Source organism: Dermacentor andersoni, chromosome 8 (genome assembly GCF_023375885.2).
Source record: "Dermacentor andersoni chromosome 8, qqDerAnde1_hic_scaffold, whole genome shotgun sequence".
Taxonomy (NCBI): Eukaryota; Metazoa; Arthropoda; class Arachnida; order Ixodida; family Ixodidae; genus Dermacentor; species Dermacentor andersoni.
Genome location: NC_092821.1, coordinates 36,677,693 through 36,705,617, shown reverse-complemented (window position 1 = coordinate 36,705,617; position 27,925 = coordinate 36,677,693).

Here is a 27,925-nt window from a genome sequence, read left to right as displayed (position 1 = left end):
CGCAGCACTGTACTAGATAATTTTTTCATGCTTTTCTGTTTTGATTGCACACGCGCCATGACATGTTCCGGCTTTTATGTTGTTTTGTGACGGTGCCTAAAAACTACTTACGTCTGGAACACACCATTGTTAGCAGTTAGCAGTTATCTTGTTCTTTTCACTTACATCATAGCTTTCTTCACGCTATTACAGAAAACATGCTCCCAGTCCATTTCCTGCTGTGGCGCCGCAGTCGCGGGTCAGATCGGAGAACTGTAATAAACGCCTATTTCGGGAGGCTATTTCAATGATGCGCTTTGAACAATGGCGTTAAAGTAAAGAACACTACTGCTTCTTCCGCCTCTTTGATATCCGGCTTTCCGCATTTTACTGCTGACTTCATTGAAGTTCTCTCGCCTAATTGCTTGTTTATAGATAATATGCACAGCGTGGCTTGGGCCTATCCTAGCCGCTAGCGGCGTGACCATCCTCTCCAGGCGTAATCTCTTTTTCTTATCCAGTATACTCCACCGAAAGGAAGATAATGGCGAGGTTTGTTATAGCTCATCTTCCTCAACACTCAATAACAAAAAAAAGGGACGTGGCTGAGAAGTAAACTCTGTGACTGCTATTGTGTGCAGTCAGGGTTTCGAACCACAGAGGGCACTCCGTAATTCCTTTAGTTATTTTCTTTATAAACTTTGAAAGGGCTTGAGAATTCGTGGGAACGCTAGTGATCATCGATACGGCTGTGGGAGTGATCTCGTAGCATCTATAACTATATAATATATCATACCAAGCTGAACAAATGCACAGCAGGAAAAGAGCGATTCTGCAGATCGAACCCACACGTTGTAATGTATGGGTGATGAAGCGGCGTTAAGGAAAACGGCACTCGCATATTCTCGCGTGCTACAAATGTGCGAAATCTTATATTAGCTTGCATTTTTTTCATTTTGTCGTATTTATTTTCATTGCGTCCTCCTATCTCATTTTGTCCAGTTTCCCGTTGAATGTATGCGCAATAGTATAAAAGTCATCATCATAATCAACACACTGACGCGCTTCTTGGCCGATACTCCGTTGCGGGTTTTGTGCATAGTATGCAAATTACATTAATCTCTAACGCGCGGCAATCATATTAAAGAGGTAGTTGACGTTTTCATGTTACGTAGCGCCCGCATTTTGTACAATATCTCGCTGTATGTGTCCGCTGTAGTACGGATGTCATCATCACAACCAACACGAATACACAATTATTGGCGTATCCCCAGTTGCGGGTATGTACCGTAGTATAGAAATCATCATCGAAGTCAGCATGTGGCGACCATCTGAAAGAGGTAGAGAGAGGGGGGGATAAACATCCTTATTATCTAAATTTAGCTTTGGAGAGGCGTCCTCATTGCAGAATGCCTTGAGCAAGGCATTCTAAGACGCGGCGTCTTAGACCCACGAGGTCAGCCGTTGCTGATCCTCCATACGAACTGGACGAGGCCCTCTCCCAAAGCTCATTGGTGCGATAATAGTTCTGATGATGATGATTTACTAGTGCCTGTCTGCAATCTCCTACTATAGGCCTAAGGGGACCCGCGTTATCCGCAGAAGCGACATTCTGGAAATAATTGTGGAAGGGCTATGAGGTTACTTCTGTTTGGGTAGGGGAATACATTCACTTGTAGAACTCGCAGGAATTTATTCCGCTCCCTTGGCAGTGACTCGCGTGGTGGATGGTATGTTTTGATGGTTAGCTTGTAATGTTCTGTGTTGTCTTAGCACGAGACTAGATGGTGCAAGTGATCTTACTGAGATCCCTCGGTGTCGGCTCGGTGGGTCAAATCTCGAGCCACGTAGTTGGCCATCTTGTTGCCAGGAATGTCGTTATGAGCTGGCACCCAGATTATCGTGCCTGGTCTGGTTGGCGGCTTTTGAGTTGAGTTGAGTTTAATGGCACATAAGCAGCTTAGGCTATCATGTGCGAAACACTAGGTATGGATTCTTTAAAAAAAGTTGGGACACCTCAGTGAGTCCTTGTCTGGGCAAGAGCCCGGAGAATCCCAACCAGTTAAATAAGGACCTCGGCCTTCTTCTCATGGAGGAGCAGGTGGATGAGGTGTTCTGCAATATGTAGCTAAGCACTCTGCGAGGTTTCAAAGTTTTATAACTCCTGCTTCTTTTAAAAAGCTAAAAACACATGATACATCAACAAGCGCATCTTCTAAAATCAAAACTGGGTGAAAAGGGATGTGTTCTTTGTAAAATATGATAAAAAACTTCTTCCTCAGTGGTTCAAGTTTTCTGCATGAAAATAGGATATGGTTCATTGTTAGCTCATCTCCACATAGTTCACATTGGGATTTGTCTTGCTTTGTTACAATGAAGTTGTGCCTTAGGTGTGTGTGTCCTATGCGAAGACGGCACAGAATCACTTCTTTGAAACGTTCCTGGTGCGTGCAAGATTCCTATTCGCCTAACACGGGTTTTAACAGGTGTAATTTGTTGTTTACTTCATTGTTCCAAGCAGACTGCCATTATTTTCTTAGTTTATAATGTATTAACTTCATGCAGTCGTTAGGAGGTATCTTTACTTTTGTGATTTCTCTGTGCCGGGCCGGTGCCGCGCATGCGTCTGTTCTCTCATTGCCACTAATTCCGACGTGGCTCGGAACCCAGCATAATTTAATGTTAATTCCTTGTGTGGTGGCTTTTATTAAATTGTGTATAATGCTTCCTAATAACGGTGTGACTGCATTTCTGGCATGAAGAGCTGTGAGTGCACTTAGGGAGTTTGTGTATATGATACTATTTGCGAGGTTCTCCTTTACTATTTTCTCTATTGCTACAGAAATGGCGTAACATTCCGCAGTGAAAATGGATGTGCACTGCGGAAGTCTTACTGTTTCTTCCCAGTTCCCTTGGCCGACTGCACTTCCGACATGGTCATTTGTTTCCGAACCATCGGTATAAAACTCTGTGATACTGCTGTATTTTTCTTCTAGTGATAGAAATTCCTGAATAATGTGTTGTGCCGGAGTTTATGCTTTACGGAACTGTGTTAAAGTAAGATCGCAAACTGTCGGAAAGATGAACCGTGGGAGTAGTGGATCTTGTCTCTGGGTACTGCCAGGTAAAGTGTCCAATATGCCAAGATTCCGGCACATCTCTTCAAATCGCAGGAGCAGTGGTCTTGTAGTTCGTGGTTTGTTGTTGAAAAGTACTCGTGAAGGGCATGTTGTTATAAGTGGGTAGCAAATGCGTTTTGGTAGAGATTGTACCTTTAGAATATATGCAGAGGTTAGTGCGGCTCTTCTAGTATCTAGTGGGGGTTCGTTTGTTTCTACATAAAGGTTGGTTATAGGAGACGTTCGGTATGCACCTCATGATATACGCAAGCCTGAGTTATGTACTGGGTCTAATTTTTTTAGGTATGTCGGTCTTGCTGAACCATACACTATGCAGCCATAATCTGAGGAACGTACTAAATAACGATAAATGTGTAGAAGACATGTTCTATCAGAACCCCAATGCTTATATTACAGTACTTTGAGTATATTTATTGACTGGAAAGCTTTCTTTTTTAGGATGGTTATGTGTGGTAGGAATGTGAGCTTCTTATCGAAATTTATACCTAGAAATTTTTGTTCATTCTTTACTGGAAGTACGGTTTCATTTAGGTGTAGGGTGGGGTCAATCTGTAGGCCTCTTTTGAGTGAGAAGAGGACAGCAACTGTTTTTTGGGGTGAAAACTCATGCCCATTTTTGTCTGCCCAGATCGCGAGTTTATTCAATGTGAGTTGTATCTGTCTCTCGCATGTTGGTAAGCTGGAGGATGTGCATGCTAATTGAAGGTCATCGACATATACAGAGAACATAATGGACCTAGGAATGATTTTTGCTATGGAGTTCATTTTTACTATAAAAAGAGTCATACTTAAAATACAACCCTGCGGCACTCTATTCTCCTGGACGAATTTCTTCGAAAAGGTTGCACCCAGGCGCACATGAAATGAACGGTCGGACATGAAATCTTTCACGCAGTTCAGCATCCTGCCACGAATACCAAGTTCTGCTAGGTCGCGGAGAATACCAAACCTCCAGGTGGTATCGTAAGCCTTATCGATATCGAAAAAGACTGCAAAACAGTGTTGCCTGTGCACGAATGCTTCTCGGACTGTATTTTCTAGGCGGACGAGATGATCTGTCGTTGAACACGTTTTTTTTTTTTTTAAATCCGCACTGGTGGATGTCAAGAAGTTCACGTGATTCAAGAGTGAACATAAGCCTCATGTTCAGGATACTTTCAAATGATTTTGCGAGACAACTTGTGAGAGCTATAGGCCTGTAACTGCCAGGGCTGGTTGGTGGCTTTGCAGGCTTCAGAAACGGTACAATCACGGCTTTTTTCCAAGCCTCCGGTATTTTTCCCGATACCCATATTTTGTTGAACAATTGTAAAAGTGCGTTCACAGCAGCGTCTCAGAGGTGAGCCAGCATTTCATAGTGTATTTTATCAGGGCCGGGTGCCGTCTGTTTACCTGCGGACAGTATTATTTGGATTTCGTGAAATATGATTAATGCATTATAGGGCTCATTTGTACAGCCACTTGTAGGAAGTTTTTGTTTTTCGGTTGTATGTTTGTGCTTCAGGAACGATGGAGTGTAGTGTGAGCAACTTGAAACATTAGAAAAATGTTCCCCTAGTACGTCTGCCTGTTCCTCTATACTTGTTTGTGTGCCAGGAGCTGTTAAAAACGGGATTGTGAAAGGGGAGAAGCTGCCATTTAATTTATGGACTTGTTCCCACATTTTTTTTGATGTGGTTGAGCTGTTGATAGATGATATGTAGTTCTTCCAGGAAGTTTTCTCAGCATCTCGACGGATACGGCGTGCGTTGGCTTTCGCCTTTTTAAAATTTACAAGATTATCATGGGTTGGGTATCTACGGAAGATGCCCCAGACTTTGTTTTGTTTCTTTTTTGCTTCCCTACATTGTTGTGTGTACCAGATTTTTTCATTATGTCGAACCACTCCCGAGGACTGAGGAATAGCTAGCCGCGCGGCAATAATAATACAGGTTGTGAACAGTTTGTTTTGATCATCGACATTTAGATTACTTAAGAAAACTTTTTCCAGGCTGGCCTGTTCTTGAAATAGCGTCCAGTTTGCTAAGTGTAGCTTCCAACGACATGGTTTGCTTGGGATGATTTGTGGTGGGGATGATAAGTTAATTTTTACAGGAAGGTGATCACTTCCGTAAGGGTTGTCAACAACATCCCATTCAAAATCTGTAAAAAGCGATGGAGAACTGAAAGATAAATCTAAGCAGCTCATTTTTCCTGAGCTCAGAGAGCAATATGTGTGCTTTCCTGTTTCGAGCAGGCAGACATTATTTGATAAAATAAAATCTTCTAGGATGCGGCCTCTAGTGTCTGTTTGGTCACTCCCCCAAAAAGATGAGTGTGCAGTAAAATCTCCTACTACTAAATAAGGCTCTGGTAGTTGTTTAAAAAGTGCTTCTAAATCATGAAGTGTAGCATTTAGATGTGGTTCCAGATACACAGTACATATTGTAATTGTTTTAAAATCAAGGACGGTCACTGCTGCAGCTTCATATTTCGTTTGAAGCCTGATTTCATGAGTAGCAGCACCATTTTTCACTATTATCGCGACACCTCCCGAGAGCCTACTCGCTTGCTCTCTATCACAACGAAATACTTTGTAGTTTATTAAAATTTTCTTATGTTGTGGTCCTAAGTTAGTCTCTTGTAAACATAAAGCCACAGGAGAAAATGAGTTTTAGATATCCATTATGTCGCTGTAGTTTTTAATAAGTCCACGACAATTCCAATGCACTAGGAACGCCATGTTTAATTATTTTGTAGGGGTGTGGCTATAAACAATTAGGCTCCTCGTGTTTCAGGACCCGTTATTGGGGTTCTTTCTTTTTTCTTTTTTTCGAGTAAGTAGTGCCTCCGCAGTTGCGGGGGCGTACTAGAAGTTGTCTCCATGGCCTCTCCTGAGGCACTGGAGCTCCGCGACACCGCTCTGCCGGAGGCCCGGTAACCGTGGCCTCAGCAGGTGCCGAAGGTTGGTGTGGCGCTACGCCCCGTCGCACCACATCGGCGAAGTTGCTTCTTCCATTGAAATAGAATGTGTTTGTTAGCGTGATACGCCTTCTTGCTTCTTTGAATCAAATCGTTTCTTTGGTTTTCAACGTGATGATTTCTTTTTCTTTTCTCCAGGACGGACACACCCTGGAGTACGCGGCATGTTCTCCTTCACAGTTTACGCAATGCGCTGCACCGTCACAGTTTTCAGAAGTATGTTCTTCAGAAGCACATTTAGCACAAGTTCTGCGGCCACGGCCACTCTGTGAGCCATGGCCGAACCTTTGACAATTGAAGCATCTGCGGTGGTTGGGAATGTAGTGCCTTACAGGTATTATCAAGTAGCCGACTTCTATTTGTTCAGGAAGTGTGTTGCTGTTGAACGTGAGGATCAGGTGTTTTGCGTTGATTTCATTGTTGTCCTTCAGGATTTTGATCCGGTGAACGTCTATGACATCTTCCGGTGAGCCCTTCAAGCATTTCTTGTTGTGTTAAGTGTACGAAGTCGATTTCTGATATTACACTGCGGACAGTGTTGAGGGACCGGTGGGACGTAATGGAGACAGGGGTGTCCCCAATGGACGCGAGGTTTAACAGTTTTGTGTGTTGCCCATTGTTTCGAAGTTCGAGCAGCAAATCGCCACTAGACATTTTTGAAAGCTTGTAGCCGGGGCCGAGGGCTTCTGTCAAGGACATGGACACTGTGAATGGGGACAAGATTCTTGCTGGCTTTTCTTGTACTTCGCTATGTATTACATGGTATTTTGGGAAGGTAACTTTTCTTTTCTAGAAAAATTCACTTGCTTCGGTCCGCCCTCTTTTATAAGAGGGGCGATCATTTTGGGGGAAAGGAAGAGCCATAGGAAATAATTGTATTGTTCAGCCACGGTGTCAGCCGCCCACCATGGAGCCCAACGTTTGGACGCGACAGGAACATGCGAACAAGTCCTGCACACACCAGCTGTACATCGAGACTATAACCTAATACGACATAACCAAATAGGTTAGCCCCACAAGGTTAACCCTTGCCACCTACGAAAAATTGAAGTGAATAGAAGATACAAGAAGACAGGACAGGTGTGAAAGAAGAGGGTAAACAAAAAGCGTGTGGAGTTGGGCTCGTTCGACGCTCCTGCTGCTGCGTTCGATCTCCGCCCCGGTGTGCCCAAGCTGGAACTTACTTGGTGGTTTGGCTGAGTTTTGGGTGGATTTGACCTAGTTATCTTACTTATCTTATTTTTGTAGGACGTATCCGTGATTGAAACATCGCTGATGTCTAAAAACTCTCCTGGGCAAGGGCCCAGCCCTTGGTCAGCCTCCCTTTCCCCTGATGATTTGCCTTTGCAATCTTTCTTCCGCAGCGGTGTTAGCAGCATCCCTGTCGCGCTGGTGCCCTCGAACGGTGGATTCACCGGCTGAACAAGCCACAAGCTGTTCAGGCCGAGCTCCAGGCCATGACGCGTCATTTCCAGATGATAAGCGATGTCCGACAATTTGGAAGAGGTGGGATAGTCTGTAGGTCATCAGATTCGACCTGTGTCACAGACCTCCTAAAGTGTAAGACTTTCGCATCTGTCCCGGTGAGTGCGTTTATTCCTCCTCATCTAGCATGCACTAAAGGCATTGTCCGGGGCGTAGACTCTCGATTGAGCCCAACTGAGACTCTGGAGAAACTGTCTGATGCTGGCGTCATAGCTGTATACCGGTGTAACCGACTGGTAAATGGAGAAAAAGTTGCCACAGAATCAGTTATTGCTACGTTTGCTGGCATGTCCTGCCCTTCTGAACTGAAAGTGTGGCCACTTATTTTTAGAGTGGAACCTCTCGCTTCCCGTTCACTTCAGTTTCGGAACTGTTGGCGTTTTGGCCATAGTGCAGGAGGCTGCAAATCAAATGGACGCTGTCGCGCCTGTGGTGCCGATCATTCTCCCAATGAGTGCACAGCTGAAGCCGAAACTTGCTGCCTATGTGGAGGAAACCATGCGGCTGACTATGCAAACTGCTCGGCTAGAGCTAACGAAATACAGGTACTCGAAGTAATTGACAGGCGACGATGTTCGCGGCGAGAAGCTATTGCATCGTCAAGGCAAGAGCCTTTGGATACGCTGGCGTCACTGCGAGGCAATCTACTTTACAGGAAGACAACTTGTCGAAACTCATTGAATCGGCCGTAGAAAAAGCAATGACAAAGGCTATGCAACATATTGTCACAAGTGTTACCGACTGTCTTTCCCAAGTGTTTACTGCGCAGATGAAACAGCTATTGCAAACAGCTGCAACGCCAATCACCAAATCGATTGCTTGTGCTGCAGAACAGGTAGCCAGTTCAGTCCTAGCGCCGAGTACCACATCGGACTCAACATTTGTAGGATCCGATCCTTGTTCTTCGCGTCAGTCAGACTCGCAGGTCGACATGGAAACAGGTCATGATACCAGACCGCAAAAACGAACTGGGTCTCCAGTAACTGCTGCTTGTCCATATACCAAAAACAAAAAGGGTAATCCAATTTCTCATTCTGGCGTCCAAGAAAGTTCATTGCGACGGTAGTCGCTGAAGAAACTATATCAATTAGATCATCACCATAGCTTCTTTAAAAGTGCTACAGTGGAACTGTCGTTCCCTGTTTTCTGCTTCAACAGACTTACATTGCTTAACAACTCAGCTTAATCCTGACGTCATAATCTTACAAGAAACCTGGCTTACTCCTGAGAAAAATTTTCTATTTAAAGATTTTCGATATTTTCGATTAGATCGCCTTTCACAAGGAGGTGGCTTAATGATTTTGTTGTCATCTAAATTCTGTCATAAGGCGAAAATAGCTTTCAAGTTAATGTCTCCGGAATGTGAAATTTTGGCAGTGCATCTTAGCATCCCAGGCTACCGTACATTTTCAATTATAAATGCTTATTTCCCTACGGGCGTACACAGTACATACCAATTGGATAGTGCGCTTGCCAGCTGCAAAAATGAAGTCATTCTTACTGGTGACTTCAACTCGCATCACGTGTCTTGGGGTTACAAAACAGATTGAGGCGGGACACGTCTGTGGAACTGGACCATAGATAAAAACCTTACATGCCTTAATACCAGTGGACCTACATTTGTCCGCGGACAATCTCGCTCAGTGTTAGATTTGACGTTTTCTAGCACAAGTGTCACTGTGACATCACTGTGTCACTGTGACGATTGATTTCTGTACAAACAGTGATCATCTCCCGGTATACTTTGAAATTGCATGCCCTTTAACATCAGTTGAACGACAAGGCAGAATATTTGTGAATTGTAAAAAATTTAAAGACTGCTTGCGGTCCACCATTGCGTCACTAAGTAATAGTAATGACGAAGACATTGGCTTGAATATTTGTTCAGCATTACAGACGTCCCGGCAAAAGTCTGAATTTGTAATTCAGACAGCTAAGCGTTTCTCATCTAGTCCCTGGTAGAACAGCGAGTGCACACGAGTTTATAGAAGAAGGAAAGCTGCTTGGAAAAAACTTCTACATAATCAGAGCCCACAACATTGGAAAGATTATCAATTTATTTCGGCAACCTTCAAACGTACTATTAAACATGCAAAAGATGAGTACGGTAAAAACCATTTTGATTATCTACCTAAATCCAAAAACAAACGTGCTTTATTTAATTACCTTCGTTTTAGAAACAAACTCTCAATGAGCATTAATGTAGACTCAATCGTCTATACCTCACAGGAAATGCTGGAGTCCTTAGAACTACTGGCTAAAGGACTGGAGAGTCGGTTCGCAACGCGCCTCCAAACTCCTGCTTTTTCTCCTGCATTCTCGGGCTACAAGGAAATATCCTATTCGGAAGTAGCAAAGGTCATGTTACAGTTGCCAACTACAGCGCCTGGCCCGGACGGCATAACAAATGCAATGTTAAAGATTTTCTTTCAAGAAGCTCCACGTGAGCTTCTGAAGTTGCTAAACTACTCTGTTGGTAACGCATGGATTCCACAAGATTGGAAGATCGCCAAAATTATTCCGTTACTTAAAAAACAAGGGGCAGGCTATACTATCGACAACATCAGACCAATTGCTTTGACATCAAACATAGTGAAACTTATTGAAAGAGTGCTTCTCGTACATATATTAGAGTTTATTGACGACAATCGATTGTTGAGTCCGTGTCAAATTGGATTTCGATCTGGCTATTCAATATGGCACGCGCATGTAGACCTTGAAAGTCGCATTAACATCGCCAGACAGAAAAAACAATATGCGGCTCTAGTTACCTTAGATATATGTAAAGCCTATGACAGCATTGAACATACAATTTTAACGAATCGGTTACAGAGCCATTGCTCTCCAGGCTATATTGTAGCATGGGTGCATGAATTTTCAAAAGACAGGGAGTTCTATTGTTTTCGAAGCGGCTATTCTTCCAGTAAATATAAGCAAACAAGAGGTGTGCCTCAGGGATCGGTACTTTCACCAGTATTACTTATTATTTTACTGAGCAGAATCCCCGTTCACTCAGCTGTCAGTACATACGTTTATGCTGATGACATTGCCTTTTTTGGTATGGCTAGCGACATATACTCTCTTTACGAAATACTGCAGTCGTATCTCAGGGAACTGGAAAGCTGGCTGGATAGCTTACACTTAAACCTGAATGCTAATAAGTGTGCTATCCTTGTGTTTCCCGTTAAAGACCCAGTATACATATCGCTTAACTATCATCTCGAAGATATCCCACAAGTAGAGTCACTAAAATACCTTGGAGTTATTTACAACGGAATTCTTAACTGGCGGCCGCATATTGAATATATTGCGACAAAAGGAGCTCGTTCAATGGGCATTTTGCGCAAGTTGAGCAACCGGAGAACAGGTATGCGAAGAAAATCCCTCTTGATGGTATATAAGATGTATGTTCATCCGGTGTTAGAATTTGGATGCGTTTTATTCTCCGGTGATCCAGCATGCAAGCTTCGGCCGCTAGTTTTGTTGGAACGAGAGGCGCTACGTCTGTGCTTAGGCCTCCCAAAATACGTCTCGAATGCCGTATTATACCTGGAGGCAAGAATCCCACCCATAATATGCCGATTTCGCTTTCTGACAGTTCAGACTTTCCTAAGGCTATATGAATCCCCATTAAACCGCCTTCAAATTATTTTCCTCTCTGATCCAGAATTCATTTTTCCTATTCATTGGCCCAGGTTTCATAGACCACAGATTATATTTGTGCAAACATTCCTTGAACCACTAAATGTGCAAATTCGCGAGGTGCTTCATGATAATACGCATTCAAATTACCCAGAGATCAGGTTCGATGACATTTTCCCAAACCACGCGAAACTACTCCCTTACGGCATCTTAAACGCCATGTTGCAAGACCACCTAAGCAGCCTAGAAACAAACGTTATCATTGCAACAGATGCCTCACAGTGCGAGGAAAAAGTTGGCATTGGAATATTTTGTCCTGCACTCGACTGGTCTTTTTCTTTAAAGTTGCCTGATTTTGTGCCTATTTTTCTGGGCGAGTTGTTAGCAGTAAACCTAGCTTTACGTAAATTAGACCCAATTATTACAACGGCTGCCATTCTGACTGATTCCCTTTCAGTATGCTCTTGCCTTACCGCTACTAATGAGTCACCCATGCTAAAACTATTCCACTTACTAGTTCCAGCCCATGTGCAATGTGTTCATTTGATTTGGGTGCCAGGGCATAAAGGTTTGTTTTTTAATGAAACTGCTGATTCACTGGCAAATGCATCACTATCCGGCCCTGTTCTTCCTATTCTACCAGTGACAGCACAGATCACGGCGGCAAGATTTCGGATGCGATCAATAAGATTAGCTTTATCAAACCCACATTTGACTGCTTCTCCAGAGTATAAGCACCTGGAATTTCCCTGGCATAGCGAATCCTGTGACACAAAGATGCTTGAGGTCTGCCTCACCAAATTAAGCTGCCGTGTACCCTCGCTGAATTTCTATTTACACAGGTCGGGTTTGGTTCCCTCCCCCCTCTGCTCTTTTTGTAATGAGGAAGAGTCGATACACCACTTTCTTCTATCTTGTCGCCGCTTTACTGCGGCTAGAAAAAGATGGTTGGAAATACCTTTTCGAAGAATTGGCCTGGACTTGACAGAACCTTCAATTCTTTCGTTCGGAGCGTCCACTTTGGGATTCAGCCACAGGGATGCATGCTTCGCTGTCCGATCATTTCTTACGGAATCTAAACGAATGCCCTGCTAAATTCCTTTCTTTTTGTTTTTACTTTTAAATTAATTATTACTCATTCAATATGACCTTCCTGATTTCAATTAAGCGCTATTCAATGCTATTTCAATAGCTATTAGGAAATTTATGCTCCATAATAATTTCGAATAATCCACCCATTTCTTGGCCAATCCCCCAACGTGGGTAGGAGCCACACGCATCGCAGGCTACAACAACAACAACAACAACAAGACAGGAAAGGTGACTGCCGATTTTCCCCGGGAGGGTCAGTCCGGCGGTGCCGTCTACGTGAAGCGGAGGCCAAAGAGGTGTGTTGCCGCCACCCGGCATTGGTCGCCACCCGCCACCCGTAATTGGCTCAACCCCCAGAATCCCCTTTTCCCCGGACACGGCTAAGCCGCGCACGGCTACACGCGAGAGGGTCCGACCCTCGTGTGCTCGGGTACGTGGTGTCGCAACACACCAAACGCCTGCTGACGCAGACGCCCCTGTGGGGTTGGTGGCTTTTGATTCATGATTCTGAGCGCATTGGTATGAATGCTGGCGCTATCGAAGCTGCTACATCCCTGTTGAGAATCGGTCACTGTCACTTCAGCGTCTGTTTGGGGGAGCGCGCGGACTATGATCGCTTCTTCAGCTTGGAGGGGATTGTTTCAGGGAATTGAAATGATATTCCCATGTTCTTTGTTTACGATTACGGTGGCTGCTGTGGCTTCTCGTCCAGGGTAAGATGCCAAATCCGTGTAGGCTGCAGAGTATTGACTCCCGCATTACTTGTGTATGGCCCGGGCACGGGCCTCCCTTCGCTGGGCGCGGTGCACTGGATGCATGTTGCGACGTAGGGGAGGTACGGTGATGTTGTTCCGGATGATATGAGGTAAGCTCATATCAGCGGGTCGCAGCGGGTCGCTGAGCGAAACAAAGAGCCCCAGTCGTGCGAGGATGTATCTCTCCGTTTCCACGACCGCCGACTTCGTTGACTTGCTCGATAGATGTGCCTCGAACGATTTCTCAGCCGTATTGTGCACTCCTAGTCGCAGGAGGCGTTCTGTGCACGTACTTATCGGCAGACCGATCACCTGCATATATGCCTCTTTGATCATTGTGTCGATTTTCTTGAATTCCACTGCATTGAGTAGTAAGTATGGATAGCATAAATTATTCTATACACGACAAAGACTGGGACAAGCTGAAACGTGTCCGCCTTCCCCACGCCTGTTGTCTTGGTTGCTATTTGCCGACTTATAAGGGTAACTTGGGCTGTATTCTTACGGCCGTATTCTTACACTTTTTCATTAATGTTGTGTTGGTACGATCCGACTAGAAACCCATTCCCAGTAGCTTCCCGCCCCGAAATGGAAGGCTGGTGTGCCCTTCTCGCTGTATGTTGATATTGGACGAGTCGGGTGCGTATTTCTTTTGCTGTGACAACAGGTGTAGCTCCGACTTTCGGAGGCGCAGCTTAGGCCACATGACTTAGCATAGTCGCTCACAATGCCTTCCGCTTCTTGCAAGTGGCTATCTATCCATTGCCCCACTTGACTCTATGGGCGAGCAGAGATGGTAATGGCGTCCGCGTATAGGCCATGTCGGATCACCGGGTTGTTGCTGAGGAGCATCGGAAGCCCTGTTGGGGCGATATTGAGGAGGAAAGGGTGTAACACTGCACCCTGCGGCGTGCGGCGCCCATTTAGCAGGAAGGAGCTTGTGGCTTAGTCCCCGACCTTTAGGATGGCTTTTCTATCTGAGAGGAAATTTCTGATGTAGTAATACGTCCTGGCCCCACAGCCCAGTGTGTTTGACTCCTGTAAGGTTACTGTTCGACTTTATCGAACGACCTTGTAAGATCTTAGGCGAACATTACGGCGGCAGAATCGGGCGTCGCTGATACAGTCGCCTCTTCTGTCATCCTAACTGTGATGTCCTGTGCTGAGAAGGGCGAACGCAATCCTTTCATCGTTATTGGAAGTATCCCCGAGTCCTTCAGGAATGGTTGTAGCCGGTTGAGAACGATGTGCTCAAGGAGATTCCCCACGCACGAAGCTAGCGAGATTGACTGTAGGTTCTGAATGGCTGGTGGATTACCTGACTTCGTTTCCAGTCCTCGAGAGTGCTTCCTTTCCTCCATACTTTTATGTTCAGATCGGCAGTAAGCTCTACAACGCAAGCTCTAGAACCTTGACCCAAACCAAAAAGTTAACGGCTGTAGTGGCTGGTGGCTTTGCGCAAGCGCTGATGAGGTGCCTACAGTGCTGTACACAAAATTTCTGTCGTCTGTGATGGTGTTAGCTGTCGTCAGCAACGAGAGTGACGTCATTTCGCCACACTTTTTTTGCAGGACTCCACGTCATGGAGATGATTGCCACCGTTGTAGAGCCTGGATATACGCTGTTTCGAAAGGAAGACCTTATGTCTTTCAACAAGATTCGGCTCCCACCCATACCCCTCGCATCACACAGGAGTGGCAGACTCACAACTTATACGACCACGTCACTCCTGATTTGTGGCTTCCTAGTTCTACAGATTTAAATCTGCTCGGCTGCTATACCTGGGCCGTCGTTGAGAGAGAGGCCAGCTAACAACCACATAGTACAAAAGACTCGCTGAAGGCCGCCATTGCTGACTGAATGGCCAGCATCTCTAAGAACCACCTGAGCGGTGCATGCAGCCGTTCCCGAAGCCGAATTGAATCGGTTATTGCTCTGGATGGGCGGATTCATTGAGTAATTGTGGAAGTAAACCGTATAAGTATTTCCCGAAGTTTGGAGAATATAGGTCTGTTTTGGCGGAAATAATTTTATTTGCCTAAAGCCAACATTGTGTTCTCACGCACCTCGCGCAACCTGTGCATCTAGTCTAGGGTATGCACTTGTGCCACGCATCAGCTTAAATACATAGTAACTGCTCACCATCATGTACTGCACCTCCCAAGAAAAAACAATGCTCCGTACGACGGACACCCTATGTTGATCCTGCATGGCAACGGCTAGCCAAACTGTACTTCTGTATGCATCAACTGGGGCAACTGAAACGTGAGACATTTATTCAAACACGTTTCTTTACCGACGCACCTACGCATTCATACCATACAACTGCAGGCAACACGTTAAAAGCGACCATTAATCCAGAGGCTGTACCACTTCGCCTAGTTGACACATTCCTTATTTGGACGAATCTTCACCTCAGAAAGAATTAAGGTTTGGGCCAGGCATTCAGAGCAGGACAGCGTGTTTCTCCAGGATATGAGCAGTCGCCTGCTCCCTCTACCCATGCGACTTAACTATATCTCGCCAATCTTTGCGAGGTTTCATGAGTGAATGCATACAACGATTCAGCCTCGTAGATATCTAGTTGCTCATCCAGCATCATAGTATGCCCAGAGTAAACGACACAAAGAATAAAAACCTGTAAACGCCTCTTTGCTACTTCGTTCCGCTATGTCAAAGGTACCTGCGAAGACGTCGCTCGCGATATTATTGTCAGCATGTTCAGGTGGCCGATATTTCGTGATGTCAACAGCAACGTGTACAGAGTATCCTGTGTGCTTTGTTCTCCTAGGCGGCATACTAAATTTTATGCAGATGATTGTCAGACGCACTAGTCATGACAGCAACCACAAAACACAGCTCAGTGTTCAGTGCCCACCTAAGGACATCGACATCTGGGTGCCTGCGCAAAACTTGCGAAAGTGCGTGCGGGTCTCTAGACAGCTGGGCTTTGGAATGAAGCGGCTTCCTTCCTTCATTCAAATTGCCGGGCTTCATTCCAAAGCCCGGCAAGGCCCTCACGATAGACAACATGCGGCCCATCTCTCTCACATCCTGCGTGGGGAAGGTGATGGAGCGCATGGTCCTTCGCCGGCTGCAGAAGCACCTCGAAGAAACGGATCAGATGCCAGAGACGATGTACGGCTTCAGGCAACGTCTCAGCACCCAAGACGTGATGATCCAACATCACGAACTGGTCGTCAAGCCGGCAACGAGGCACGCGCCGCGCGGGATACTCGCTCTCGACCTGAAGGGAGCGTTTGACAACGTGTCCCACGCGAGCGTGTTGCAGAATCTAAACAAAACCCGGTGTGGCCGAAAGACATTTGGCTACATAAAAGATTTTCTGTCAAACCGAACGGCGACCATCAGGATAGGGGAGGAGAAGTCGGACCCTGTCGAACTCGGCGATAGGGGCACCCCTCAGGGATCGGTCTTGCCGCCCCTGCTCTTCAATCTGGCCCTGCTGCCCCTGCCCGATCTACTCAAGCAAATTGAAGGCGTGGACCACGCGTTCTACGCCGACGATATTACGGTGTGGACTGCCCGAGCCGGATCCGATGCCTGGATGGAGGAAGTCTTGCAGCGGGCGGCAACGATCGTGCACGAGTACGCAAAGTCGTGCGGACTGAGCTGCGCTCCCCAGAAATCAGAGCTGCTCATGATCCAACCGGGAAAATCCAAGAAGGAGCTGCCGCCGAACGTGATTATCACCATCGCCGGAACTACCATCAAGCCAACACAGCAGATCAGGATTCTCGGCCTACTACTTCAGAGCGACGGGAAGGCACAGGCCGCCATCACAAAGATCAAGACTTCAACCGAACAGATACTTGGTATAATTCGGAGGGTATCTTATAGAAACCGAGGCCTTAAGAGGAAGCTTTAGCTCGGGTGCTCCTATCTAAATACACGTAAAAGGAGAATTCGTTTTTTTCGGCAACCACTGCACCAAATTTGACGAGGTTTGTTGCATTTAAAAGAAAAGCTTAAGATCCAGTGACTGTTGGTTTCGAAATTTCGAGTTATGTCGTGAATTTTTTATAAAAATTTGGCAAAAATCGCAAATTTTCAGAAAACGAAACTATCAAGTTTACAACTCCGTAACTCAGCAAGAAAAAATGATATCGCAATTCTGTAAATTGTACCTGACAGCACGTCTAAAGCGAACAAAATTGGTATGTTACACATGAACCCTGAGAAATGGAGTAATGTGTAATTACAACTTTTGCAGAACCCTCGTAAACAACGTAACAAATTCACGTAAGATGTAAACTGACATATCAAATTTGTCCGCTTTGAATGGTCTAATGGATGCCGTTTACAGAATCGCGATATCTGTTCTCGATGCAGAGCTATTAGTTTGTAAACTTCGTGCTTCTATTTTTTTCATACAACTCAATTTTTGAAAATCCTTTTAACAAAATTCAAGCCCTAAATCAAAATTCCGCTTCCAACACTCACTAGAATTTAACTTTCTCTCTCAAATGCAACAAATTTCATTAAAATCGGTTCAGGGGTTATCTCAGAAAAACGTTTTTGCGTTTTACATGTATTTGAATGGGCCGCGTCGGAGCTGGGCCAGAGCTAAAGCTTCCTCTTAAAGAGGACGATGGCATGCGCCTGGTACGCGCGTTCGTCGTGTCGCGGGTTACCTACTCCGGACCATATCTCCAGTTGACGAAGGCGAATAGGGACACCCTAAACACGATGCTTCGTAAGGCAACGAAACAAGCACTGGGCATGCCCATTTACTCGTCCACTCAAAAACTGCTAGACATGGGCGCCCACAACACGGTGGAGGAGCTCATCGAAGCCCACCTCTCTAATCAGAGAATCCGGCTCAGTCACACGGAACACGGACCAGCCGTCCTACGCAATATAGGATGGCAGATCGAGCCAGTACCCATAAAGACGGCCCTTACGGAAGACTCAAAAACGTCCTTCCCCGGAACATGACGCCGGGCAAGGACGACGAGAGGCGCACCGTGCGAGCCAAAGCCCTAGCCCGGAAGCTGGAAGAGAACCCTAGGGTCCTCTACGCGGACGCCTCGCTCCGAAAACACAGTGACCGTGCAGCGGTGGTGGTTACATCAAAAGACAGGCTGATCGTCAGCGCGTCCCTGAAGACAACAGACCCCGCAGTTGCCGAAGAAGCGGCCGTGGCCCTCGCACTCGCACAGCCGAGCGTGGACACCGTAGTCACCGACTCAAAGACAGCCTACAGAAGCTTCCGCAGGGGGGTAATCTCCTCCGCGGCCCGAGCCATTCTATCCAAGGACAAGCCTCCGGGAAGAGCCATAGAGCTCGTGTGCGTCCCGGCTCATTCGCAGGTAGCAGGCAACACCATCGCGGACTACCATGCCCGAGAAATGTCAATCCGGGCCGAGCACGAGCCGGAAGAGCTACCGCACCCGGTTACCAGCTTTCGGGACATTACCCGTATGTACCGAGAGGAAAGGTGCAGACTGCCAGAACCGCACCCCAAACTCACCAGGCAACAACAGAGGATCCTGCGTCGAGCGCAGGCGGGATCGCTTGAGCATCCCGTACTCATGAACCGCATGTACCCTGCGGAGTACGATATCCTCTGTCCTTTTTGCAGAAGAGAAAAGGGCACCCTGCCGCAAGTCTTGGCAGAGTGCACAGAACTCAAGAGTCCCCCTCCTCCCCTTCCCACCAACACCCCCAATCCCCAACCCCTTGAGCGATGGGAGACCTTGTTATCCAGCCCCGCCCTACCGATTCAGCTCGCACTGACGGACAGGGGCCAGGAGCTGCTGGAAACATATGGGTCCCGTAACTAGGGAACTACCCCGTCTGGTGCCTGCGTGCACCACCGATTTATTTCGGGCCCAGCAAATGTTGCTTCATCATCACCATCTAGACAGCTGTGTCTCCCACACCATCCTGTCTGAGGTGTCGTGATCGCTTCAAAGTACCGAAAACGAAATAGCGCTCTGTATAACAAATAAAGTCTAGCTGCAACGAAATTTCACTTCGCCAAAGTTGGTTATAAATGAGTAGCGTATATGCTTTCATAGCAATAGGTGCACAGATGCGGAACTGGTAATTGTCTGATTTTGTTTTATTACACAGTCCGCTAGTAACACTTAAGGTCACGGCGCGTGCACGCCGTAGTCAGTAGATTTCACGCAATCCCGAAACTTATTCTCAACGTTTAGAGCTAGATACTTCTCAGTGTTTTCAATTCCGCGTCATTTCAGCGAGTGCCATTTTTGTGCGTTTCGGTGTCGGTAACATCCATTTCTCTAGGTTACCCTAACACTCCCACGTGAGTTTCAAGCGTAATATTTTCCACGAAGGGTATTCTTGCCTACGCTTTCTGGAGCACGGTCACTTTTTCTGCCCGTAATTTTGATGCAGCTGGTATTCAAAGAAATGGAACATAATTTAGGAGGTAAGGCACAATAATATTTCAGCGAGTACTGTAGCGAAAGGGATGCATAGCACTAATTTGGCATTACTACCCCTTGCTTGCGTTCGCCCCATTTCCACTTTCCCAATCAAAAAAGAATGCAGAAACCCTACTGGAGTTGTCTCAGTATGCGCAAGCATACACCCAAGTTTCAGTTGGCCCACAACCAAATTGGAATTTTGCCACAACCCCAAATTTCAGTTGGCACACCCCAGATTATCAAGTTTACCCAACCAAAAGGTTTCGTTGCCCACCCCCAAACTTCAGTTGGCTCACCCCCAAATTTAAAATGGGCCACTCCTGCTAGAGGATTCCCTGTGTATTTTCTATGCAGCGCCATGTATACCTATGGGTATTCTGTATCATCAATGTTTTTTCGTTTGGTCCCTATCGCTTAATAATCTACAAATCACCTACATTTACGCTATTATAATAATCAAATGTGCTAACTTTATGAATTGCGCGTTTGTGTGTAAATACAAGACTTAACACTTTTCGCGTGGCGGACAGATTTTGCTGTGGTACTCGCCAAAAATGCCTACGCATTAAAAGCTCCGGCTTCTTATTTAAATTCTCTGCCGAAATTATAGAGGCCTCTATAATGTCGGGGACCTGCTTGCGTTTCAGGTGCATTCTATGCTACAAGGAAAAAGATCTTTCTCTGCATAACACGAAGGCATGCGCATGTCTTTAGTTACGTAGTCCAAGGAATAAAATCTGATTATAGAAACAATGATTTAACAAATCAACAACACATTGCTCCTTCGTAGGAAGGATAAATATAATATATACTACTTGAAGAGCGCCCCTGGAAAAACCTGAACCAAATAATGGTATTTGTGTTTCTACCATGTGGCAAGAGACTGTGCAACCAACTCCTACTTGGCATCAAAAGAAACATCTCGCAGCGCGGTATCGAACCGCTTCCAGCTTGATGTGGAGGAATACCTGCGAGCGATTAAATAACTCGGCCACAGCTTGCAATGCTTTCGCAGTGAAACGCTCGGGTTTTCAAGGATACGACGGGAATTTGTGAGACTGTGCACCAAATATCGTTTTTGCAAACAATGTTACGCCATGTTTACAGATTCGTAATAGGCAGCAATCGAAAGCTTAGCCTCCGGACTATATATACTGTAGCCCCTACTACGATAGCAGCCGCAGTTTTATCACAGCGACCTTTTTTGTCTCAAAAATTGAGTAAGAATTTTTGTCGTTTTCGTTGGCTTCCATTACTAACTCTTTAAACACTCTGGGAACAAAATGCTAGCATTCTACAGAGTAATCACTGCATTTGTTTTGTGTGTGCTGCCTTCTTGAACATGTCTCTCCTGTCTTTTTCAATATTCGACCTGTACTTTTAATTATTCGCGAAAGACCTCCTCGTTCCATTGAAAACGCGCTAGCTCCGCACCGCGGCCATTTCGGGTGCCAGTTGGTACGTGACCAAAAAAGTTGGATGCGCTATGCAACGCCTCCATGACTGCTGGTATCTCAACTGAATCATGTGCCTTTTCATAATCTATGAAAGCCACATAGATAGATTGGTCGTACTGTGCAGATTTTTCACATACCTGATTGATCACAGGAGCGTGATTCGTTGTAGGATATCCCTTCCTAAAACGAGACTGCTCTCTTCATTTATTCAAGTGAAATCTCACACTGGTTGTGTTGGATATTGTCATGGTGGATATTTTATACCTTACCAACACAACCTTATGAGCCCATAATTCTTCAATTCTTCAACGTTTCCTTTGTTATTGATTAGTATATAGTTGGCATTCCTTCAATTCTCGGCTACACCCGAAGCCGTGACGCATTGTGTATAAAGGGCCGCAATAATGGTCAGCATATTACCTTTATTGGGTTTGATTAAACGACTGTTAGTCCATCTTCTCCTGCCAATTTTCCCCGGACCATGTCTTGCAAGGGCGTTCAGGCTTCATCGCTAGTTATAGAAGATCCCTCTGTAACCTGTTCATTACAACTAGCAATGAAGATTGCATGGCTGCTCTGGCAATTTACAGCTGATGTTTGTTCTGTATGACGGTGTACGGGCCGATTTATCGATGCAGAAACCTCACTGAAAGGCAATGGTTCGTATGGGGCTTCACAGAAAACTGCATTGCCTAGGCAGAACAATACCACACGTGTTTTCTCGTCCCAGCGAAGCGCTTTTGTCTATTAATCTTGAAAACACAGTTTTTATGAGCATCACACACAAGAAAGAACCTCTTCAATTTGCATATAATGTTGACAGCGTATCTCTATCAGAGGTAAGAGAGTACAAATATTTGGGCCTATGGATAACCAATGAGCTTTCCTGCAATTCTACATATTGCCCTCAAGTCGGTTGGACTGCGAGTGGTTACGGCGAATCACGACAGCGACTCCACAGCCTTTGGTGATGACTGGAGATTTTAATGCCCACCACCTTCTCTGGGCAAGTTCTAAGATAAACTCGAGAGGCAGATGATTAGTGTCATTTGCCTCCGAACAAGAACTGTGCTTGTTAAATGATGGAAGCCCCACCTTTCTGCGTGGAACTACCTACTGTAGCTGCCTGGACCTCACCTTTGTTTCACGCTCCTTTACTGGAAAGGTCAGGTGGTTTTCGGATATTGAAACGCGGGGAAGTGACCACCTACCGACTTATCTTAGGATTGAAGGGCTGACGGGCTCCAAGTTAGCCGGCGTCACACAATGCACCGACTGGCCAATGTTCAAATCAGTTGTCGAAGACAGCTGCAGTGATGACTTGTCTAGCCTAGAGGACATCATAAGGGGTGCCCTAGAGGTTGCCACACATTCGCTTCTGAGAATATATACACGCACCGAATACGACATTGAGCTGGAGAAGCTTCGTGCAATTCGTCGCCGTGCAGAGCGAAGATACAGGCGCACGATGTTTGTGCATGACTTCAGGTTGGCCAGAAGAACTCAAAAGAAAGTTCAGCGTCGCATGGGCCAACTTGCGTCGCAAAGATGGAAGTCATTGTGCGAGTCTTTGGATCCACGAAAACCTTTGTCTGACATATGGAGAACCGTTCGTGCTCTCCGTGGAACCCATCAGCAGTGCCACGCTTTTAAGTCTTTGGCCCTTCACCAACAATGCAGCGAGATTGACGTCGCTGAAGCTTTCTGCAGGAGGATCGCTGGCGAAACTAGTTCCGCTGGAACATCGACGCTCCACCATTCACCGATTTCACGCGACCCCCGCATGGTCAGTCCTTTCTCCATGGACGAACTCGAAGCTGCACTGGCCTTGTGCAAGCGTTCATCTTCACCAGGACCCGAGGGTATAACCTACCGTGCCCTGTGTAATCTTGGCAAAGAGGCTCGGAAAGTGCTCCTGCTCTTGTTTAACAACTCCTGGCAGACAGCTACGGTTCCCCAGGAATGGAAGACCAGCTGCCTCATTCCACTGCTCAAGCCTGGCAAGTCGTCTGTAGACATTGCATCATACTGACAAATTGCTCTTGCCAGTTCCATCGGAAAACTAATTGAGAGGATGGTTCTAGCACGGCTAGAATGGTACCTCGAACATCACCGGGTATATCCAGATGCAGTGGCCGGTTTCAGGCGTGGCCGTTCTACCACTGACAATGTTATCGAATTGGTGACTTACGTCGAGCATCAGAAGTCCTGCAAAAGACTATCTGCTGCCCTGTTTCTGGATGTTAAAGGAGCCTACGATAACGTAACGCACGAAGCCATTTTCAACGCGTTAGAAGCAGTAGGACTCGCCAGCAAAGTCTAATTCTGGATAAGTAACTATCTACATAACAGGTCCTTTTTCGTACTTACCGAGGATGGCCGGACCTCTCAGCATTACAGTAACCGTGGGGTGCCTCAGGGCGGAGTACTGAGCCCAACGCTCTTCAGTCTAACACTCATTGGGCTCGCCGACATTCTTCCATGCACCGTTAGGCTCTGCATTTATGCCGACCACATTTGCATTTGGACGTCGGCGGTGACGCGACTGCAGCTTCGCGCGCAGCTACAGAAGGCAGCCACTTTAACATCATGCTACCTTCGAGAACGAATACTTCATATATCATGAAAAATGTGCAGTGGTGGCGTTTACCAGGACATCAAAGTCTCCATACATGATATCCGTCGACGGACAATTGATCTCGTACAGCACGAGTCACAAATTTTGGGGGGTGGTCATTGATAGAAATCTCTCCTAGACCCCTCATGTGCATTATGTGAGAAAACGCCTGACAGGAATTTGCCATATGTTTAAGTTCCTAGCAGGAAAGACTTGGGGAGTGCCAATATAATCTGTGCTGCAAATGTACAGGGTCTTCTTTATTGGATTCCTGCTGTACAGCCTACCGGTCATGTCCAACACATGCAGAACTAACATGAATATAATCCAAAGCATCCAAGGCCAAGCCCTCATGATATGCCTTGGCCTACCGCGGAGTGCGGCAACGACTGAAGTTATTGCAGTCGCTCAAAATTCCACTCTTAGAACGCACATTTGCATTCAAACAATGCGTATGCACATAAGACACTTCACCCGGACCCCTACCCACACCTCGCAAGTCTCCCAGTAGATAGGCCCCACACGACACTCAGTGCGACTGTCTTCGCGCACCGTGCTTTCCTAAGGTCAGGTTACACACCTGCGGCAAGACCTTCCATTCCTCTATGGTGTGTGCGCCGTAGTCAAGTAAATCTTACAATCCCAGGACTTCGGAAAAGTCGGACTTGCCGACATCAGCACTAAAGCAACTAACTTTACTTCTTTTGTACGAGAAATACAGCGACTGCACACACATCTATACTGATGGATCAACTACATCAACCAGTTCCGGTGGCGCTATAGTTATACCAACAATGAGGATAACCCAGCGGTTCAAGACTTCCCATGTCACTACGTCTACAGCTGCAGAGCTCGCGGCTCTCCGCGACGCGCTTCATCTGATAAGTGCTGAAAGTGCTAGGAAATTGGCAGTCTTCTGCGATTCAAGGCTGGCCTTGCAATGTGTGCAGTCGTTTCTCCGACATGGAACTCACGATCAGCTCACGTGAGCAATCGTGGAACTTGTCCAACATTTAGGAGAAAAAGGCCATGATATATATTTTCAGTGGATACCAGGTCATTGTGGTATCATAGGAAATGATGAGGCAGATAAGGCAGCTCGGATGTCAAACCAAGAAGACCGCTGCGTCCCCATTCTTCTCTCAAGGAGCGACGCCGCGAGACAACTTCGCTATCTAGCTCGCCAGATCTCCTTGGCAGAGTGGAATACCGCACATGCAAGGCGCACAAGATTGCACAGACTTAACCCGTCACTTCAACTCAGACCTCCGGCCGGAGTGCACCGACGCGAAGCGTCTCTTCTGTGTCGGTTGTGGCTTGGAGTTGCCTTCACGAATGCCTACTCAGCACTCATTAGAATGACTGATAGTCCTGCGTGTGATGTTTGCGGATGCGAGGAGAACATTGACCACTTATTGTGCCATTGTCCTCAATTTCAAACACAAAGACAATCTTTGTCCAACGCATTCAGGAAATCCGATGACCGTCCTCTGAGTGAACAGAAATTGCTAGAGCACCGACCCCACCGACCATCGGCTCAGAAGGCAGTGAAGGTAGCTTTGTGCTATCTCAGAACGTCTGGTTTGCGAGAGCGGCTTTAACTCAAGTACTGTCCGTACACGTATCTACACCTTCTATCTTCCTTCTCTCTCCTCCCCTTCTCCCTTCCCCCAGCGTAGGGTAGCCAACCAGACACTTGACTGGTTAACATCCCTACCTTTCTATTGACACGTCCACTCGTTTATCTTTTACGGGCGAGCGCTTTTCCCGTCCACGAAATGTTATCGCTCAGCGCAGGACGAGTCTAAATGTATCGGAAGTTTCTAGAATGTTATCGATGCATCTCTCCGTTGTCTGTTGTCGCCGAACCTTGTGTAATCTGATGGCACGTATGGGCGACGCAAATGCCGTAGAACTTTGTGGAAGGCATGCGGGTCCCAGCGATTACTCTGGAACATTCGACCACTGATCTATAATAGCCGACGCGCTTCACCCGCTGTTCAGATTTTGATGAATGCCGACTGTGTTCGCCGTTGGTGCCGTTCTTTAAGTGTAGCCTGTTTTTGTGGGCACAGGTTCGCCCAATAAAAGTTAGTTTCGTCTTTCACAGTATTGCTACTGTGTTCTTGATACGTCACACCACGTGACATATGGTTGAGGCGTTTTTCGTTCATGTACCGGACGCCCCCGATAAGCCGTGATCCAAGCCCGGACCGCAAAGAGAACACCAGCGTAGTCCCGGACCATCGAGCAAGCCACCGTCTTCAACAGCTGCCCCCGGAGTACGGACTTCTACCTGAGGAGACCAAGAAGATAGTGGCCAAGGCAACCCCAATGGCAGCCCCAGCATCCCCCATCGCGCTGCAGCCGCCCAGGGAGCCTCCGACGTTCCGCGGTTCGACATTCGAGGACCCGGAAACCTGGCTTGAGACGTATGAGAGGGTCGCTGCATTTAACAGCTGGAACAGCGACGACAAACTACGACATGTCTTCTTCGCATTGGAAGGCGCTGCCAGGACACGGTTCGAGAGCCGAGAAGCCACCTTAACGACCTGGGATCTTTTCCGAAGCGGCTTCCTGCAGACGTTCACAAGCGTCGTACACCGAGAACGAGCCCAAGCACTACTAGAAACCCGAGTGCAGCTGCCTAATGAGGCCACCGCTATTTTTACAGAAGAAATGAGCCGCCTATTCCGTCACGCCAACTCGGAAATGTTCGAGGAAAAGAAAGTCCGCCTACTGATGCGTGGTGTAAAGGAGGAACTTTTCGCCGGAATGGTACGGAGCCCACCGAAGACCGTCGACGAGTTTTTTCGCGAGGCCAGCAGTATCGAGAAGACACTGGAAATGCGGAAGCGGCAATTCAACCGCCATACTAACACGACAAACTACGCCGGAGTTCGGTCACCGACCACCGACGACCTGCGCGAGACTATCCGAGCGGTCGTGCAGGAGGAGCTACAAAAGCTGTTCCCTTCATCACAGCCTCAAGTGGCTTGAATTGCCGACGGCCTACGTGAGGAGCTCCAACAACAACTCGGAGTAGCCCCTGAAACACCACAGCCTCAGCCGCAAGCGATGACATATGCCGCTGTAGCCCGCCTCACCCTTACCCCCTTCGCGCCCACGGCAGGGCCCAGTGACGACACAGTTCCGTCGTCCGCCATCACCCCCGCCGCCAGCACGCCAACCCATCACCCCACGCAATATTCCAAGGAAGACTGGTGTTTGGCGCGCCCCCGACCACCGTCCGCTTTGCTATAACTGCGGAGAAGCCGGGCACATCTACCGTCGATGCCCATACCGGGAGATGGAACTCCGATGGTTCGCCGTTAACGCGCCGAGACCACAGCTTGGCGAACGACCTCGCGCTATCGCCGACTACCTCGCCGCCACTCAGTGGAGCCCTCGACAACCATCCCGTTCGCCATCACCAGGCCGCTACCTGTCGCCGCAGCGCCGACCATACACTGTTCGTCGAACTGACGAAGATCCTCCACCGCCGACGAAGACGCCGATGAGACTGCCTCGACGGCATAAGAACGACACGCAACCGTCCCGATGAAGTCGCGAAGCAAGGAATACTCCGACGAAATTCAACCTGACGACGTCACGTACCAGCCACAGGTCAACGCGACGCACCCGTGATGCGACGCCAAGACTAATTGTAACGCAAGACAAAGAAGCACCTACCTAGACGTGCTTCTCGACGGTCACGCAATCACCGCCTTATTGGACAAAGCGGCCGATTACTCCGTAATGAGCGGACACATTGCCACCCAGTTGAAGAAAGTTAAGACTGCATGAGAAGGCCCTCAAATTCGGACACCTGGAGGGCGCCTCATCGCGCCGACTCGAATCTGCACAGCAAGAATTACCGTTCATGACTGGACTTACCCTGCCACTTTCGTTATCCTCCAACAATGTTCACGCGACGTCATTCTCGGCATGGACTTCCTAAACCAACACGGCGCAGTCATCGACCTGAAGTCGAAGTCGATAGCCTTGTCGGAAGATCAAGCAATACCGCTGGAGAGCTCTCGTAGTCACCATTCCTTGAGAGTGCTCGAAAGTCAAATCAGCATCCCGCCCCGCTCGAGCATTGTCACTTCCGTCGGCACCAAAACACCTGCTGACGTATAAAGCGTCATCGAGGATGACCAGTGCCTACTGCTAGACCGTGAAATTTGCGTCGCAAGAGGGATTGCTCCACTGCACGGAGAAAACACTGAAGTGTTGCTCACAAACTTCAGCCAGGAGTTCAAGCACATCAACAAGGGCACGACGATGGCGTACATAGAGGAAATTCTGTAAACCAGTAATGCGTTTGTCCTCTCGGATTCTGCCACATCTACCCCGACGACCATGGTTCCCGAAC